We start from the raw sequence: 20,005 nt of genomic DNA, 5'->3' as shown, positions 1-20,005 counted from the left end.
CAGAGCCTCCGGCTTTGTCCCGGTACCGAACCCTCCTTCAAATAGTGCGGGGCTTGAAAATCTGAACCACCGGCTCCCGGCCTGATCTGCAGCCTGGATCCCGGGAGCTGCTCAATGAACCGATCGGAGCGCAGCTAGGAGCTGAGATGGCAAGGCAGAGCGGTGGAGAGGGAGAGAATCTACACCCTTAGCCTCAAATTCGCACTGAATCAGCCCCGGCCTGAGTGAACCTAACGCACTCACCTTCACCCTCTCTGACCTTCCTGCTTTCCCTTCTCGTCTCTCTATCAGTCTCCCTCCCTCAATGACTGAAACATTTCCAGTTGCTTTCTCAGAGAAGAGACAAACCACCGACGGGGGGGTCAAAATCTCGACCCCACGTGGTGTTAATGCTGTGGGGGAGGCGGGGGGGGGGAAACATACTTTCATTCTGATTGGCTGAGAGCTGCAGTATCAAAACTGCTCTGGAAATAATAACTCTGTTCACCAAATTTTCAACTCTTAAAGCCACACCGCACAGGACCGTCATTTTCAGATGTTCAACTATTAAATATTCCACTACTCAATATCAAACTGATTTGTTGTGTTCCTCAGAGGGTAAAATAAAAATAGAACAATTAACGCCATCACAGTAGTAACTGATAAATGAAAAAAAATCACCGAGATGGAAAATAACATTTAGCTGTGTGTAAAAGCATTTCTGGATGTAAAAAAAATGTAAAAGATAGGACAAGCGTTTATAAACCCCTTTCATGTTTTCAGTCAACAAACCATATCAAGATTGTAGCTGCTTAGATTCTGAAGAGAATTACTGCGGCCAATTCGTGAACAGCAAAAGAGATGAAGAACCAGTTAACATTTATTTATAGAGATAATGGGAACTGCAGATGCTGGAGATTCCAAGATGATAAAATGTGAGGCTGGATGAACACAGCAGGCCAAGCAGCATCTCAGGAGCACAAAAGCTGACGTTTCGGGCCTAGACCCTTCATCAGAGAGGGGGATGGGGGGAGGGAACTGGAATAAATAGGGAGAGAGGGGGAGGCGGACCGAAGATGGAGAGCAAAGAAGATAGGTGGAGAGGGTGTAGGTGGGGAGGTAGGGAGGGGATAGGTCAGTCCAGGGAAGACGGACAGGTCAAGGAGGTGGGATGAGGTTAGTAGGTAGCTGGGGGTGCGGCTGGGGGTGGGAGGAAGGGATGGGTGAGAGGAAGAACCGGTTAGGGAGGCAGAGACAGGTTGGACTGGTTTTGGGATGCAGTGGGTGGGGGGGAAAGAGCTGGGCTGGTTGTGTGGTGCAGTGGGGGGAGGGGATGAACTGGGCTGGTTTAGGGATGCAGTGGGGGAAGGGGAGATTTTGAAACTGGTGAAGTCCACATTGATACCATATGGCTGCAGGGTTCCCAGGCGGAATATGAGTTGCTGTTCCTGCAACCTTCGGGTGGCATCATTGTGGCAGTGCAGGAGGCCCATGATGGACATGTCATCAAGAGAATGGGAGGGGGAGTGGAAATGGTTTGCGACTGGGAGGTGCAGTTGTTTGTTGCGAACTGAGCGGAGGTGTTCTGCAAAGCGGTCCCCAAGCCTCCGCTTGGTTTCCCCAATGTAGAGAAAGCCGCACCGGGTACAGTGGATGCAGTATACCACATTGGCAGATGTGCAGGTGAACCTCTGCTTAATGTGGAATGTCATCTTGGGGCCTGGGATGGGGGTGAGGGAGGAGGTGTGGGGACAAGTGTAGCATTTCCTGCGGTTGCAGGGGAAGGTGCCGGGTGTGGTGGGGTTGGAGGGCAGTGTGGAGCGAACAAGGGAGTCACGGAGAGAGTGGTCTCTCCGGAAAGCAGACAGGGGTGGGGATGGAAAAATGTCTTGGGTGGTGGGGTCGGATTGTAAATGGCGGAATCCGACCCCACCACCCAAGACATTTTTCCATCCCCACCCCTGTCTGCTTTCCGGAGAGACCACTCTCTCCGTGACTCCCTTGTTCGCTCCACACTGCCCTCCAACCCCACCACACCCGGCACCTTCCCCTGCAACCGCAGGAAATGCTACACTTGTCCCCACACCTCCTCCCTCACCCCCATCCCAGGCCCCAAGATGACATTCCACATTAAGCAGAGGTTCACCTGCACATCTGCCAATGTGGTATACTGCATCCACTGTACCCGGTGCGGCTTTCTCTACATTGGGGAAACCAAGCGGAGGCTTGGGGACCGCTTTGCAGAACACCTCCGCTCAGTTCGCAACAAACAACTGCACCTCCCAGTCGCAAACCATTTCCACTCCCCCTCCCATTCTCTTGATGACATGTCCATCATGGGCCTCCTGCACTGCCACAATGATGCCACCCGAAGGTTGCAGGAACAGCAACTCATATTCCGCCTGGGAACCCTGCAGCCATATGGTATCAATGTGGACTTCACCAGTTTCAAAATCTCCCCTTCCCCCACTGCATCCCTAAACCAGCCCAGTTCATCCCCTCCCCCCACTGCACCACACAACCAGCCCAGCTCTTCCCCCCCACCCACTGCATCCCAAAACCAGTCCAACCTGTCTCTGCCTCCCTAACCGGTTCTTCCTCTCACCCATCCCTTCCTCCCACCCCCAGCCGCACCCCCAGCTACCTACTAACCTCATCCCACCTCCTTGACCTGTCCGTCTTCCCTGGACTGACCTATCCCCTCCCTACCTCCCCACCTACACCCTCTCCACCTATCTTCTTTGCTCTCCATCTTCGGTCCGCCTCCCCCTCTCTCCCTATTTATTCCAGTTCCCTCCCCCCATCCCCCTCTCTGATGAAGGGTCTAGGCCCGAAACGTCAGCTTTTGTGCTCCTGAGATGCTGCTTGGCCTGCTGTGTTCATCCAGCCTCACATTTTATCAACATTTATTTATAGTTAATTTGTTGGGGCATCATTTTAGTTACTTGTGGACATGAAATTCTGATTAGGATCTTTTACACTATCCTGAGAGGGCAGACAGGACATCAATTTAATGTCGCAAGAAAAGGTGGCACATCTGACAGTGCAGCACACCCTCAGAGCAGCATTGAAGTGTTGGCCTAGATTTTAGGTAAAAACCTCTAGCTTCAGAAATGGATTTATATTTGTGAGAAGTCTCCCAACAGTGTGAAGTGCAATTTTAAAAACAATTTTCTTCATCACAATTTTTTAAAAAATTAATGCCTTCTGCATTCAGTTTACTTTTCTTCTCTTCCACTGTACTGAATTCCCTGTCTGGGACTTACCGGGAAAAGTTTAGCAATGTGTGTTCAACATGTTAACATTTCTTCTGAGGACATGAATATCAAAAAGCATTAATCACCATTAATCATTAGTCTCTTAATCATTTTGAGAAGGTGTAACCTCTCCTTGAATTAGTCTAAATACGAAAAGGATGTTCCCATGATGATGTTAGGTAGGGTTAGATTATCCTGTGTCATCTCAGACACAAGTATGGCAATAGAATGAGGTCTATTACGGCAATTACTCCAAACAAACCTAATTTATCCACTTGTCCAATATCAATGCATTTTCCAGCAGTGACTCAACAGGGTCCAAGCATTAACAGAGAATTAGCACCAGGCCCTTTGGGAGTGAAATCAAGAAATATCTTTTCACAGAAAAGATCTTGAAAATCTTGAACCCTCTGTTCCTGAAGACGTTGTGGATGTTGGGGCAATATTCATTTTCAAAATTGTGATCAATAGGATTTATGCTGGGTAAGGGCAGCAAGGCGCGTGGAGCTGTATGTTATGGATACCCTCAGCAGACATGATCTAATGGAGAACCAACTCAAAGGACCGACTCACCTCCTGCTGCTCTTATGTAACTGGAGTGAGATCAAAAATAAGATCTCAAAATAAAAACAGAAAGTCGTGGAGGGACAAAGCTTCTCCCCTCCCCACATCCGTAAATCTCCTCCAAACCCATAATCCTCTAAAATGGCTGTGTTTAGAGTAATAGGGCCATACAGCACAAAAACAGACCCTACAGTCGAGCCAGTCCATGACAAACTAGTTTCCCAAACTGAATTACTCCCATTAGACTGCATTTGGTCCATTTAAACCTTACCTTTCATGTCCCTGTCCAAATGTATTTTAAATGTTGTAATTGTACCCATCTCCATCACCTCTGGCAGCTCATTCCAATTGCACATCACCCTTTGAAAATGTTGCCCCTCAGGTCCCTTTTAAATCTTTCGCCTTTCACCTTAAAACTATGCCGTCTAGTTTTGGAATTCCCTACCGTGGAAAAAGGCCTTAATTGTTCATCTTATCTATGCCCCTCAAGATTTTGTAAACCTCTAAAAGATCATCTCATCAAACTCCTACATCCCAGGGAAGAAAAGAACCCAGCCTATCTAGGTTCGCCTAATAACTCAAACATCAGAAATAATGGGAACTGCAGATGCTAGAGAATCCAAAATAATAAAGTGTGAAGCTGGATGAACACAGCAGGCCAAGCAGCATCTCAGGAGTACAAAAGCTGATGTTTCGGGCCTAGACGTCAGCTTTTGTGCTCCTGAGATGCTGTTTGGCCTGCTGTGTTCATCCAGCTTCACACTTTATTAACTCAAACATCAGGCCTTCTTTAGTTATGAGCTCTCACATGTGTGAAGATAAGCATTTGAATCAGGAGTAGGCCATTCAGGCCCTCAAGCCTGCTCCACCATTCATGGCTACTCTGGCATTGGCCTTAACCTCACATTCCAATCTACTCCCAATAAATTTTGACTCCACAATGCATTTCTAGCTTTTAACACTTCACCATTAGTGCTCACATCTTCAGTTCCTTAGATCTTATGTTCAGGAATTATCTCCCTAAACCTCAGCTCACATTCCTTCTTTAAGACACTCATTAAAATCCACCTCTTTCTCCAAAAATTTGGTCCCAACCTAACATCTCTTCATGTTGTTCTGTTTCTATATTTTTTACATAACACCCCTGTAAAGAATCTTGGGGTATGTGTTACATAAATTTAATAACGTAATCAGTACAAAAATAAATGTAAATATTTCAGTTGCCAAGCCTTCAAAAACATTTTCATTAAGAAGTCAAGCAACCTTTCCATTCATCCATCAAACTCAGGAATGACCCTGAAGCAGGGCAAAGGTCTTTCTGAAGAAGGGTTCTGACCCGAAATGTCAGCTTTCCTGCTCCTCTGATGCTGCCTGGCCTGCTGTGTTATCTCCACACTGTGTTATGTCAGGAATGACCCTGCCTCCTCCCTTTTCACATGTGCACCTTCTCCTTTACCTACTCCAGATCATTAAGTGATGCTGCATGTCAGAAGACATTGGTATCCATTAAACTCTACCCAAAGGTAACCTAACCACAATGACAACACTGCTGGAAACAAAGTCAAGTAATAGAAATCAGGAAAACTTCATATAAGGGTAACCAATTTTCCTGTATTGACTGAATATCTCCATAAATACAAATTTATCTTCATTGAAAACAATCCTGAAGGAAGCATCATCAGTGCAAGCGAAATTTTGCTTTTTTTTTCAATTTTATAAACTCTTCTTTACGTTGTAGAAATATTGGACGGGGGGAATAAAATGAAAACAAGAAAGACAGCATTTGATGCAGTTTTTCACAACTTTAGCAAGTAGGCTGTGATTCTGTGATAGTCACTGGTAAAATATAGCAAGTGGTAGTCTAACACACATCTGCCCAACTTTCCATGGTCTAGCCTCCATAAACATGAGTTCATCAATAACTTGACTGCCTACATCTTATCCTTGTGTTCACTGATCAGTAGCTCCTGGTGATGCAATGCCTCAATTTTACATTTTTTATCTTTGATCAAAATCGCAGATGAATAAATTACTATATTTAGCATCTCAGATTGATAACGTCACCAAAAGAGTGAACAGTTCTGAGGTTCATTTCTAGAGAATTTGGGTAAAATAGTTAAATTTAAGTGGAAAATCAGTTAGTCCATAAAAAAACCTGTGTGCCACTTTATTCTTCATATTACAACAAGAAGGGATGCATGTAAAACGTGTGGAAAAGGTTTGAGAATTGAGAAATTCTAATTATTAGGAAAGAGGAAACAGGCTAAGTTCTTTTCTCTAGAAAGAAGATATAATTAATTTCTTTAAAATTTTGAACTATTTTCATGGAATAGTTGTTTCTTTTTGTTTATTTGTGAGGCTGAATCTCACTGGCTGGTCAGCATTTATTATCTGTCTCCAGTTGCCCTTGGTGGTGGTGAGCTCTCTTCTTGAAGTGTTACAGTACGTGTGTTATAGGTAGGCCTATAGGGAGTGAATTCCAGGATTTTGACCCAGCAATGGTGAAGCATCAGTAATATATTTTCAAGTCAGGATGGTGAATTACTTGGACTGCAATTTACTGATGGTGGCAAGTAGGGACCATTCCATTGCACTCCTAACTTGTGCCTTATCAATAGTGGACAAACTGTGGGGAGTCAGGAGGTCATTTACCCATCGCAGTATTCCAATCCTCTGACCAGCTCTTGTAGCCACTGTCTTTATGAGGTGAATTCAGTTTCTGGTCAATGGTAACCCTCAGGATGTTGATAGCAGGAGATTTAATGATAGTAACAGTGAATAGATTGTCTCTTATTGGAGTTGGTAATTGTCTGGCATTTGTGTAACTTGGATGTCAGACCAAGCCTGTGTATTGTCCACATAGAATCATAGAGTAATACAGTGTAGAAACATGCCCTTTGGCCCAAACTGGTCCATGGTGCCCACTTAGCCAATTCCAATTGCCCACATTTGGTTCATATCCCTCTAAACACTTCCTATCCATGCACCTATCCAAATGTTTTTAAATCCTGTTGCATTTGAACATGGACTGCTTCAGGATCTGAGGAGTAATGCGTGGTGCTGACCATTGCGCAATCTTCTACAGACATCTCAACTTCTGACCATATGATGGAGGAAAGCTCATTGTTGAAGCATCTGAAGATGGTTGGGCCTGAGGAACTCCTGCAGAGATATCCTTTGGCTAAGATGATTGACCTCCAACAACCAGAACTCTGTGTGTGTCTGTGTGTGTGTGTGTGTGTGTGTGTGTGTGTGTGTGTGTGTGTGTGTGTGAGCAATGAGAGCACATTTCACGTAGAGATGCCTTAGAGAGATTTACAATCAATCCTTAATTTAGAGTGTAGTCTATTCTTATGCAATAGCTAATTCGCACACAGCAAGATCCCATTTGCAACGTTAAGATGAGTAACAATTTGTTTTGTATTTTGCTAGTTTGTGCTTGCTGAGGGACACATATTGGTTCAGACAGTTTTTTTTTGATTTGTTCAAACAATTCACTAACATTCAGCGAGTTTCGAGAAGATCCACTTTACCTGAGGGGGATATAATTTTCAAATTTCTAACCATCAATTATTCTAACTCAGCCTTAAATGAACCCATTTTTGTCTTAGCCAAATGTTTCCCTTTTACATAGCCATAGAAACTTTAGAGGTCCTTTTTTTATGTTTTTGATCGATTGCATTCATATTCTATTCTTCATTTCCTTGATGGTTGTTTGGTCCTCTTTTCCTGTATTCTAAAAACATCCAATCTTCAGATTTATCACTATTTCTGACCATGTTTTAAGCCCGTGCAAATCTTCAACTTCTTTTGTTAGTCCCAAGTGACTGACCTCTTTTGAGTTTTGCACCTTTAAAGAATAAAATCGCCATACTCCTACCAGACTATAGGGCAGCTATCTCATGATAGTTGGTGTTTGCCTAAACTCAGGCTAACCATGCCTCAGCCCGAGCGTAGTGGTTGAGAAGGAGAGTCGTTCATTGTAACCTCAGTTGATATGGGAATTCAACTCATGCTGTTGACATCATTCTGCATTCCAGACCAGCCATCCAACTAACCGAACTAACTGACTCTCCTTTAAGGAATATATATTTGCTGTAATAACTTTTTATGGGCTATCCATTGTCCATTATAGTTGTGCTGTCATTTAATGTATTTTCCCAATCCAGCTCAGCAACTTATGTTCATGATTTAATAATTTCCTTTAATCAAATTTAACACCTGTGTTCTAGAATTAGCTTTGGACTTCATGCATGCAACAGGATGTACAGTCCTCCTGTCCCCACTTACTTGCTTTTCCATAACTCTGAACATTATTTGTTACCCTGAGAATAAATAAAAACATGGTCTAAAATTTTATCATATTGTGGTCAGTCACGACTAAAGGTTTCTTTACAAGTTATCAATGAGGCTTTTTTTCATTGTATAGTATTAAATGCAAAGTAGCCTATCCTCTTGTCACCTCTCCAAAATGTTAGTCTAAAAAACTATCCCAAAGATACTCCAGAAACTCATCACTCTTAGTAATAATTTGGTTTTCCCAGTCTACATGCAGATTGTCATGTTACACATGCTACCATGTTATAGTCCAACAGGTTTATTTGAAAACACAAGTTTTTGGAGTTTTGATAACAAAGTGTGAAGCTGGATGAACACAGCAGGCCAAGCAGCATCAGAGGAGCATAAAAGCTGACGTTTCGGGCCTAGACCCTAGAAAAAGTTGGAGCTTTGCCCTTTCTTCACCTGAAGGAGGAGTGAGGCTCAGAAAGCTTGTGTTTTCAAATACACCTGGTGGATTATAACATGGTGTCATGTGATTTCTGACCTTGTCCACCCTAGTCTGGCACCGGCACCTCCAAAACATGGCACATGCTACATCCTTCTCTCATCTCTTTACTTTTACTAGGCCTCACACTAACACTATTGTTTGGTGGTTTATAAGTAACTCCAAACAATGTCTGCTGCCCCTTGCCGATCTTTACAACCACCAACCAGATTCCACACATTGTTCTGACCCGAGATCCTCCCTTATTAATGTACTGATCCCATCTCATACTTTCAGCACGACTCCACCTCCTTTTCCTTCCTCTCTGTCCTTTCTAAATGTTGAACATCCTCGAATATTCATTTCCCAGTCCTGGTCCTTACCACCATGTTGTATCATAATCATTTACCTTTATTTGTGTCTTTAGATCATCTGTCTCATTGTAAATGTTGTGTGCCCTTAACTTGGTCTTTTTTGAAATCATCCCACATTTGAGGCATACTTAATAGTCAGCTTTGTTTATTCTGTGTTTTAGTTTTCTTTGCAGCTTTTCTATTTCCACTTACCAACTTAATTCCCTTCCAATTTGGATTATCTCTCAGATTCCAACTTCCCTTCATCCCAGTAACCTACTTTCAACTAAGTCCAACAGCACTAACAAATCTCCCTGTGCAAGGATACCAGCTTCAGTCCTGTTCAGATGTAAACCATCCAGCATACACAGGTCTCACCTGCTACACAATTGGCCCCAATGTTTCAGAAATTGTTGTCTTTCCTCTTACACATGTTGTTCAATCAAATAATCTCCTGTACTTATCATGAGTAGCAAATTGCACTGTGAATAATCCTGAGATTACTGCCCTTAAAGTCCTGCTTTTTAATTTTCTTCCAACTTCCTGAATTCAGGACCTCATCCCTCTTCTTACCAGTGTCATTGGAGTTAATGTGGACCATGACTTCTAGCTGATACCCATCCTTAAAATGATATCTTACAGCCACTCTGTGACATCCATGACCTTGACACCACGGAAGCAACACACTATGCTAGAGATAGTAAGAATTGCCGATGCTGGAGTCTGAAGAAGGGTCCCAACCCGAAACGTCAGTCTTCCTGCTCCTCTGATGCTGCCTGGCCTGCTGCATTCCTCCAGCTCCACGCTGTGTTACACTATTCTACAGACATGTTTAATGCCACAGAAATGCTGTCTGACTCTCTGACTATGGAATTCCTATCACTATTGACCTTCCATTCTTCTTTCTGTCTCCTCTGTACAGCTAAGATGCCTTGGTACCATGTACTTGTCACTGTGTACATTCCTGTCAGGATCCATTACCTTTGCTAACACCGATTATCAAGTAAGATACGCTCATGAGACTCATGCATTACCTGCCTGATGTTTTTTGACTGTCTGAGGTAGTCATCCATTCCCTCTCTACCTGAATGTTTTTAATCTGCAGTGAAACTGCCCCTCTAAACATGCTGTCCATCTAGTCCTCTGCCTCATAGATTGACAACAGTGACTCCAGCTGCCGTGCAAGTTCAGAGCTCAATTTTCTGCAGCCAGTGATATTTGCTACAGATGTGTTTGTCTGAGACACATGGTATGCCCATGACATCACTTATCCCACAGGATGTACACTCCTTCTGGCTCTGCTGACTTGCCACTTTGTAACTTTGAATGCTATTTGTTACCTGTAGACTAAGTAAATGATTAAAAACTTGCCAGTAAATTAACTTCACTTATGTTACCTTTAATTTCCTTTGGTTTCACTTTATTGTACTTGGATTTGATGTAATTTTAACTCACCTTTGCTAGTGTTCCTTCCTGAAACAAAAGTAACTGCTTAGCCTTTATAAATTATACATTTTTTAAGTTTTAGGCTATTTAGAATCAGTCCCTAACTGCAGAATCTCACCAAACAGTAAAAGTACAGATTTCCTGTGACATTACTCTTGGACTGTTTTCACATTCAGTCACTGTGGGTGCTACGCTCAGAATGAAGCCACTCCTTAATCACCACACTCATTTTAAATTTGCTGCTTCCTTTCTTGGCACTGTATTCAGAGTGAAGCCATTCCCCTCTCCCTATTCTCTGTGTTCTTCTACACCATACTGCCATCTCTCCCTTCAAAATGAAGCCATTTCCTCCTTTCCACACACGTTGTATACTTGCTGCTTCCTCTCTGGGTGCTATGTTCACTCTTTCAAATCCTGCTGCGTCCTCCCTTAGTGCTGTGTTTATGCACACTCTTAACACTTTTCTTGTTTCCAATGTTGTGGTGCTGAGCCATCTTGCTGGTGAGCTGTGTTTTGTTCAGAGGTCTGGCTTGGCCTTTGTAACTGAATTGTCTCCACATAGGTGCCATTGGTGACACAGGTGTCACTGCCACTGTGGCTTCATGCTTGTATCCATCCTCAAGTAATGTGCCACTGGTCTGGCCCTTCTTCTTACTCAAAAGCTCCTTCTTAAAGGAGTTCCTCTCCAAGCTCCAAGTTTCCAAGTCTCCCTCCAGGCCACTCACCATTCTGTCTAGGAAATACAGCACTGCTTCTGCAGTATCGCTGGGTCAACATCCCGGAATTCCCCTCTCACTGGCATTGTGGGAGTGCCGACGTTGCTGCAGCAGTTCAGGAGGGAGCTCACTAGCACATTCTTGACCCATTAGGATTGGGCAATAAATGTTGGCACAGCATCCCACAAATTAATGTTTTAAAAAATGATTGCTGTGGAAGTGATGACTGACTCAGTAAGTCTCTCTGACTGTTCATCTTTGGAAAACTCACACACAACATCTTCTGACAAACTGGTCAAAAGTTTAGTACGCTTGCTATTTGTGTGGTATGTATTGGTACCCATTAATCTTAAAGCTAATTCTTAGGTTCAACAGCTCACCTCAAACTGCTTACCTTGAGATCCTCCCAGATCTTTTCTGCATCTTTCAGATCATTGATGGAAAAACTAATGCATGGTGTGATTTTGCCCCCAGTGGGGTGTTTACTTGATGCAGTAATGCCTACATTATTTTCCACAATATAAGAAACTGGGCTTGGTGGCATTGAAGAATCAAAAGACAGTTATTATAGCTGACTGTTGCATACAAACTTTTTCTAATTTAACAAATATACTTTATTCATAAATTATCCATAAATAAATAAAAACAGACTTTGCAGAAAATATACTGGAATATCAACATTCCTCATTAGAGTTTCAATTCAGTTGCAACAAAAAGGCATTTCCTAAAATGGAAGGAAACTGTTTATATTCAGACAACAAGGAGAGCTCAAAATTGAACAGGCCATCATTGTTCTTTGGCAGAAAGGCCTTAGGCAACAGTCTTTCCCCACTGTATTTTGGCAGCAGCTGCCCCAAGCTTTAATGCATCCCTCAGCACATAGTCCTGAACCTTGGAATGCGCCAGTCTGCAACATTCAGTTGGGATCAACTCCATGTGCTGGAAGACCAACACGTTTCAGGCAGACCAAAGAACATCTTCCACCAAACGGATTGTCCTCCAGGCGCAGTCGATGTTTGTCTCAGCGCCCGTCCTGGAGTTGCTCAGGACGAACACTAACAAAAACCACTGCATCTTTCTCCAGAATTCCTTTGCAAAAGCACATTCCATTAGGAAATGTGTGACAGTCTCTTCATCACTTTGAGGACAGCGTGCAGTGGTGCAAAGAGATCAGGCATACATGAAGAATCTCACCACCGGCTATGCAAGTAATGTCTTGGTGCTTGTTGGGAAGTTCTGGCTGACTTTGACGGTCTGCTCAGGGAGGCATGGAACAGGATCCACCCTGCCCTTTTTCCACAGGGTCTTGCGGACGCTACGAGCTGACGACTTCCTGATGGACTCGTAGTCAAAGTTGCTTTTCTTTGCAAATGTTTCCACAAAGGACAGGTGATGTAGAAAGGTCCAATCGCTTGGAGTGTTGTGCGGCAATGAGGGCCAGGCCCATCCTTCACAACATTGGGCACAGGTAGAGCCTCAGAACATAGTGACACTTGGTGCTTGCTTACTGAGCGTCTGCACACAGTTTGATGCAGCCTCACACAAAGTTGGCCATCAGGATGAGGGCTGCATTGGGTACTTTCTACCCCCTTTAGCTAGAGCTCTTTTTATGGTGTCCCTTTGGACCTGGCTTCCCGATGAAGTAGAAGATGGCTTGGGTGACTGCAATGGCACAGATTCTGGGAATGGGTCAGATCTGTGCAACAACATACAACAACAGAGACGGTGTCCCGGACTTCATGACCAGGCTTTTATCTGCAATGGAGAGGGAGTGGTGTTCCCAAAAGCCCAGTTTCTGTGTCACCTTGGTTATACAATTCTCCCAAGCTTTTGCACACACTCCAGCCCCTCCAAATGATATTCCCAGCTCCTTCAGGTAATCAGTCCTGACAGTAAAGAGAATAAAGGATCGGTTCACCCAGTTCCCAAAGAACATGGCCTCAGTCTTGCCTCGATTTATCTTGGCTCCCGAGGCCAGCTCGAACTGGTTGCAGATGCTCATGAGCCTGCGCAGTGACAGCAAATCTGAGCAGAAAACGGTGACATCACCCATGTACAGGGTGACATTGACCTGCAGGCCTCCACTGCCTGAAATAGTCACCCCTCTCAGGCTCGCATCCTTCCTGATGGCCTTGGCAAAAGGTTTTATACAACACACAAACAAGGTAGGAAAGATTGGGTAGCCCTGCCTTACTCTGGATCTGACTGGGAAGCTGTCTGATTCCCACCCATTGATTCAGATTGCATTAATGAAGTTGGGAAAGAGCAGTCGGATCCAGTTGCAGGTTCCCTCCCCATTGCCCATTTTGGTGACCATGTGCCACATGTGTGATATACTGTCAAAAGTTTTCTCCTGCTCCAGGCTGATAAGGCAGGTGTCCACTCTCCTGTCCTGCACAGAGGAGCGCAAGGCTCTCACAGATCATTCTGCCCAGTACAGTACTAGAATCACTGATCCCACAGCAGGCCTGACCCAGTTAGACAGGATTTTGTAATCTACATTCAGCAGTGAAATTGGTCACTAATTTCTAATTTCCCCCCCCCACTCTTCCCCTTGTAGATGAGGGTGATGATACCTTTCCTCATGGATTCATACGTTGCCTGTCAGAGCATACTGTTATATACCTCCAACAGGTTCTGGCCATTCAAGCCCCACGGAATTGAATACAACTCAGCCGGTGAGCCATTGCTTCTGGGAGTTTTTTCTCTTTTGTAGGGACTCGAGGGCCTTGGTCAGCTCATCCAGAGATAACGGTTGGTCCAGCCTCTCCCGCATACTGTCACCTAACACCTCCATCATACAGGACCAGAACGACCAGGGGACCATGTTTTGTCTGAGTTTCGTGTCATACCGCCTGACTTAAAAGGATTTGCTGATCCTCAGGATGTCAGACTGTGATGATGTTGCTGAGCCATCTTCTTCCTTCAGGCTGCTAAGTGCAGAGCTCTCCTTGTGCACGTTCTGGAAGAGGAGACATGAGCACATCTGATCCTGCTCCATGATGCAGACCCTGGACTAGAAGATTATCTTGGAGTCCTCTGAGGCAAGGAACAACACTTGCTAGCTGTTATGCACAAACATTGTAGGCACATTAGTATCTGGGCTAACATCACACTATTAGTTTACAATTGATCTATGTGTTTCTACATGTTATATGTTTCAAGTGATTTTGGGATAAAATGAAGTATAAGACCTTTATACCTTCCAGTCACATGCTATGACACATTAATGGCAACATTAGTTTGTCTTTTAAAGGTAGAGTGCAATGCCGACCACGAAACATAAAACAACAATCACTATGTGTAAAAGATAATGGGAACTACAGATACTGGAGAATCCGAGATAACAAAGTGTGGAGCTGGATGAACACAGCAGGCCAAGCAGCATCTCAGGAGCACAATGTGTATTTCACCATGTGTATTTCATTTGTTTAATTCAGTTATGGAGTGTAGGTTGTCCACCCCGTTTGTCCTTGGGAAGGTGGTGAGCTGTCTTCTTGAACTGCAGCAGTCCACTTGCTGTAGGGAAGCTCATTATACTTCAGGGAAGGAATTATAGGATTTTATCCCGGCCAGTTTGAAGGAACAGGTATTTATTTCCATGGATGTGAATGGTTCAGAGATGAGGGTGGAGTTCCCATGTATATGCTGCCCTGACCTGGATGCTAATGGTCATGGGTTTGGAAGACACTGCCTAAGGAGCTGTGGTGAATTTCTACAGCCCATTTTGTAGACGGTACACACTGCTGCTACTGAGCGTCGGTGCTGGAGGCACTGGATGTTTGTGGGTGTCTTGCCAGTCAAGGATCCTTCTTCATCCTGAATGATGTCAAGGTCCTTGAACATTGCTAGAGTGCACTCATTCGAGCAAATGTGGAGGATTTCATCGCACTCCTGATTTGTGCCTTGAAGGTAGTGTACTGGCTGTGGGGAATTGAGAAGTGAGTTACTTGCTGCAGTATTCCTAGCCTCCGACATGCTCTTGTAGCCATTGTGTTTATATGGATAATCCAGTTCAGTTTCTGGTGTAGTCAGTTCTGATCAATCTTTAATTGCCTCGAACACTTGCAGTTACAATTAGATGCCTTGTTAGACCATTAAGAGTGAACTATTTGGTAAAGGAATGGAGTAATTCATCAACCCATGTGATTGACTCTGAACTGTCCTCTGAAGTAAACAGTTAACCTTTCAGTTATATCAGGAGGCACATCGCCACCCTCCTAGTATACCTATGGTACTCCTCCATGGTTAAATGGTCTTGCGGCACTTAATCTCAAGGTGACACAGAGTATTAGCTATAAGTCATTGGTTGCTTCAGAAGTTTCTATGTTCAAGACAAATTCCAGAGATATCAGTAAAATATCTGAGACAATTTAGTATAGTGTTGGAACTCCTATACTGTTGGAGGTGCCATTTTTCAGAAGAGATGTTAAACTGTAATCCTATCAGGTGGGCATAAAAATATCCCAAATAACATCATGTTGAAGAAGAGTAGGAGCGTTCTCCCAATGCACTGACCAAATATTTTCCTTCAATAAACGTGGCTAAAACAGATTTTCTGGCCACTATCTATTCCGTATTTGTGGGACCTTGCAAGCGAAGGTGTCCATGTCCCAAAAGCAAATGAAATAAAGACTGTCAATAGCCTATTGATCCCCCTCAGTACTGCACTGGGATGTGATCTTGGATTTGGGAAACAATTCATTTGCTAACCCAGTACTCCTTGACCTAGCTGCATCCTTGCTGCCTCCCAGTATTGAGTAAAACTCCCCACCTCCTTCTTTCTTTGAACACTACAGAATCTACATCTTAAACCAAACATTTGGTCATCTGCCTCACTCTCACCTTGTGTGATTCAATGCGATAAGCTTACCTTATTATGCTCTTATGAAGCATCTTGGAACATTTTTTGTTAAGTGAATGGTGCTATGTTAATGCAACTGCTGTGGATCGTCAGAAGTACTGAAGAAAAATGTTCAAATCTTTAAACCAGTTGCTTTTTGGGTGCATTTGTTATTCATTCTTTTACTTCGAGGCAGCTTTGAAGATGCTCTGGTTATTTCCTTGACACCCAAATCCACCTCTCACACTTCTTTCTCCTGGCCATTGGGCAAACAGTGTTTTACTACAGCCCCTCATAAACTACTCAAGTCTCATACCAACCCTCCCCCATTCCCCTTCCCCGTCCCCCCGCCCCGCCCTGACACACCCCAGGGGTTGTGTCTGACTTCTAAAGTGACAGATGGATGCTTCCTGCTTAACAATAGCTAGGCTGGACATCAAAGCAGGCGACTGATGTTCTGAGGTGTGTGTATATGCACTCCAGGCCTATATCCTCCTGCTGGGGAGGAGTCGGGGTGGGAGGTGGGCTTACAGCAGCAAAAAGGCCAGTATTGAGGAGCAATAAAAAGAGATTAGACTTGCTACACTTAAACTGCTCTTTTATTCCCTCAGAACGAGCTTTACTGTCTCATTTTAGCCTTAGCTTTTTCTTTAAATGAGAAGGATTTTTTGGATTTAAGAAAACCATTTTTACAGTGATAAGTCAGACGTGTGAGGGTTCTCAAGAATAGGATAATGCTAAAAAACAACAAGATGAGAGATTAATTGATAGCACGTTTGGATTTTGACCTATTGACTGTCAAGAGGAGAGGGAAAATTCAGGGAGATAGGCGATAAGAAAGAAAGAATTACAGTGAGTGACTATGTAAGGAGCTAAGGTAGAGCAACTAAAGACTCCTATAAAGAACTTACATTGAGCTCAGATCACATCATAAAAAGCAACATGTGAAGCTTAAAAAATAAAACCAGGATCAGTGATTTGTGATCTGCTGGTGTTGATGAGCAGGGGAGTACATTTTGAAATTGAAAATATTTTTAATTCATCAATCGCTATATGCAGTCTGCTTTGTCTTAAAGTCCCAGGCATTTCTTAAACTCCAGTGTACCTTCCTGTCAACACAATCCATGCCAGCTAATCAAGCTGCCTTACTTGGCAAGTATAACCTTAAACATATATTTCCAATCTCATGTGAATGTAGCCCCAAACTTGCATTTATTAGCTGAGAAATGGGGGTCAACTACTATGCTAAATACAGGTCTATACGTGCATTTTCACATCCAAACAGAGGGTTCTGTTTTACATGCTGGGTTTACTTATAAATAACATGGCATAAATACCATATTTACTGTATATATGCCTTTCATACTCACAGGTTGCCCCAAGCTAAAGGAAATATTTTAACTGTAGTCTCTTTTGCAATATAAGACCCAACCAACAACCATCTCTCATAGGATATGAGAGAGAGTAGTACCCATTTCCATGTCGCTATTTAACTCTCGTTGGCAAGATGCTGGCCTATGAGAGTTTCTCGTTGCTTCTAGGTCTGCCATCCAATTGAAGAGAGAAGGTGATTTGCTGAGGCCAAATCAGAAAGCCTAAGTGCTCTGGAAGAACAGTGACCCCATCCCTGCTTCTGCTCAATAAGGGCTCTGCCACAGGCAGAGGGGAAGTCATATGAACAGTAGCCGTAGCTGCCAGGCTGCTGCTATGGGGCAAACATCTCCACAGGATGGTCATTGGCAGCAGGTAAAGAATGAAATACAGTGAGTGACTATGTAGGGAACTATGTAAGTCATTGGCAGCAGCTAATGACCATGGCTCCCAGTTTATTGTAGGAGGGCTCCCCAGGACAGTCACTTACAAACCAGGTAGCCACTGACATGACTCTCAGTGGGGAGCTAATCCACCGTAGGGAAGATCCCTGTGACATCTCTAAGTAGCACACAAATGGGCAGTAAATGATGCAAATGGGCTGCCTCCTGCTGTCATGCATATAGCCCCTGCAGGTACTGAATCACTGTGTAAAAATCATTTTCATGGACTCCGGGTATCACTCCACAGGCTGGCATTTATTCCCCACTGTGTTTGAGAACCGCTGCAATCCATTTTGTGCAGGAACACCTGTTAGAAAGGGAATGTTGATCTAGCAACAGTGAAGAAACAGCAATTATGTTTCCAAGTCAGGATGGTATGTGGCTTGAAAGTTGTAGCGTTGGTGGTGCTGTGCCCATGTCGATGGTTGGGAAAGGCTGCAGCTTTGGAAGGTGCTATTGGAAAGCCCTTGGCTAGTTGTTGCAGTGTGGTACTGCTGTGCTTCAGTGATGGAGGGTATGAATATCGAAGACATTGATGGGTTCCAATCAAGCAAGCTGATTTGTTTCGGATAGTTTTAACTTCTTGAGTGTCATTGGGAATGCTCCCATCTAGGCAAGTGGAGAGAATTCCATCACATTCCTGAATTATAGATGGAGGGCAGACTTTGAGGAGACAGGAAATGACACCAAATTCCCAGCCTCTTGCCTGCTTTTATAATCACAGTATATACACGGCTGGAACAGTTCAATTTCTGGTCGAAGGTAACCCCCAGAATGTAGATAGTGAGACATGCACTGATGGCGATGCCACTGGCTGTTGAGGAGAATGGTTAGATTTTGCCTTGTTGGAGACTGTCAGTGCAGGGACTTGTGAGGTACCAAAGTTATTTTCCATTTATCAGCTCATATTGTTCAGACTTCAGGAAAGATCAAACCAAAGGGGTGACATGTCACACCACTAGCCTGAGCTCAACTCCTGTGAAATTCCTCCCAGTTTTGCCCTGTGGGACAAGGAGAATTTAGCTCAAAATGTGGGTAGCAATCTTCCTCAAACAAAAAATATAATAAATGGAAGGTAACTGGTTTCACTGATGCTGTTTGAGGGGAAACTATTGACTCGAACATCGATTGGCTCACTGTCTCTTTTCAATAGTACCGTGGGAATTTATATATCCACCTGAGAGAGGGCTAAAGGGATCTTGGCTCAATGCCTTGACTGAAAGCCTGCAATTCCAGCCAGCACAGCATTCCCTGGAGTATCAGCCAGGATTATGAGCTCAAGCCTCTACGGCGAGGCTAGAAACCACAAATCTCCAATTCTGAGGCCACCACCGAGCCACAGCTAAAACTTGAAAGAGTATGAGATTATTTCAACACAGGAAACAGGGAAAAGAATGTGGAATGATGCATTCAAAGCTTGGGAGCAAAGATTGAGAGGAGCAATCCCGCAGTTCCAACAAAATAATCAAATTGAAAAGCTATGGCAGAGACCTCAGGAGGTGAGAAAGTGGGTGACATCTCCCATGTGCCATCCAGAACTGTGATCGCTGCTAAAACAAACTCAGCCATGGAAACACTATGCAAGTCTTGAACTTGGTAAGAAGAGAGTTGCTGTGGAGAAAGGATGCATTTGGGATGAAAGAGGAAAATGAAACTTAAGGTGCAATGTTTATTTTAACTGTTTTGTCCCATGTGAGTGTCCTGGGGATGCGTGCCATTTACTATGATTTCCCGTTGCTCTGAGTTGGTAACTAGCTCGATAGATCATTTCAAAGTTCAGTTACATAAAAAACTGTATTGATGTCATATTGGTGTCACCTGTGGTCCAAACAGGATAAGGATGTCATGTTTCCTTCTTAAAAGGACCATCCAACAGCTTCACAGTCAGTGTTACAACTTTTTATTCTAATTGAACTCATGATGGAATTGATTATTCTCTGGAATGTTAGTCCAATAATATAACTAGTATGTAGCTCCTGTACTGTACCTGGCACAATGAGAAAATGAATAAAAGACGGTTCCCATCTAACAGCGACATCTCTCACTTGAGGAGTTTGCAACAAACGACAAATCAAAACTAGCAAGGCAAAATCATGTTCATCATTTTATTTAATTTGCATTTCTTTCAAATGAGCACGTCATATGGAATCCCTACAGTGTGGAAGGAGACCATTCAGCCCACTGAGTCCACACCAACCCTCTAAAGAGCATCCCACCCAGACCCATCCCCTAGCCCTACATCCATGCCTTTCCCATGGCTAGCTTGCA

At 43.7% G+C, this 20,005-nt stretch overlaps 1 protein-coding gene across 2 annotated transcripts in view; it reads right to left on the bottom strand.

The window, feature by feature from the left end:
* nradd (neurotrophin receptor associated death domain) overlaps positions 1-389 on the bottom strand; it is a 44,577-nt gene extending 44,188 nt beyond the window's left edge. For both annotated transcript variants that reach the window (XM_048529520.2, XM_048529521.2), the window contains exon 1: positions 244-389. The gene's annotated coding sequence lies outside the window, so the exon portion shown is untranslated. The remainder of the gene's footprint in view (positions 1-243) is intronic.
* Positions 390-20,005: the final 19,616 nt, after the last annotated feature.

Source organism: Stegostoma tigrinum, chromosome 5 (assembly GCF_030684315.1).
Source record: "Stegostoma tigrinum isolate sSteTig4 chromosome 5, sSteTig4.hap1, whole genome shotgun sequence".
NCBI classification, from domain to species: domain Eukaryota; kingdom Metazoa; phylum Chordata; class Chondrichthyes; order Orectolobiformes; family Stegostomatidae; genus Stegostoma; species Stegostoma tigrinum.
This window is presented reverse-complemented; position numbering and strand designations above follow the sequence as displayed.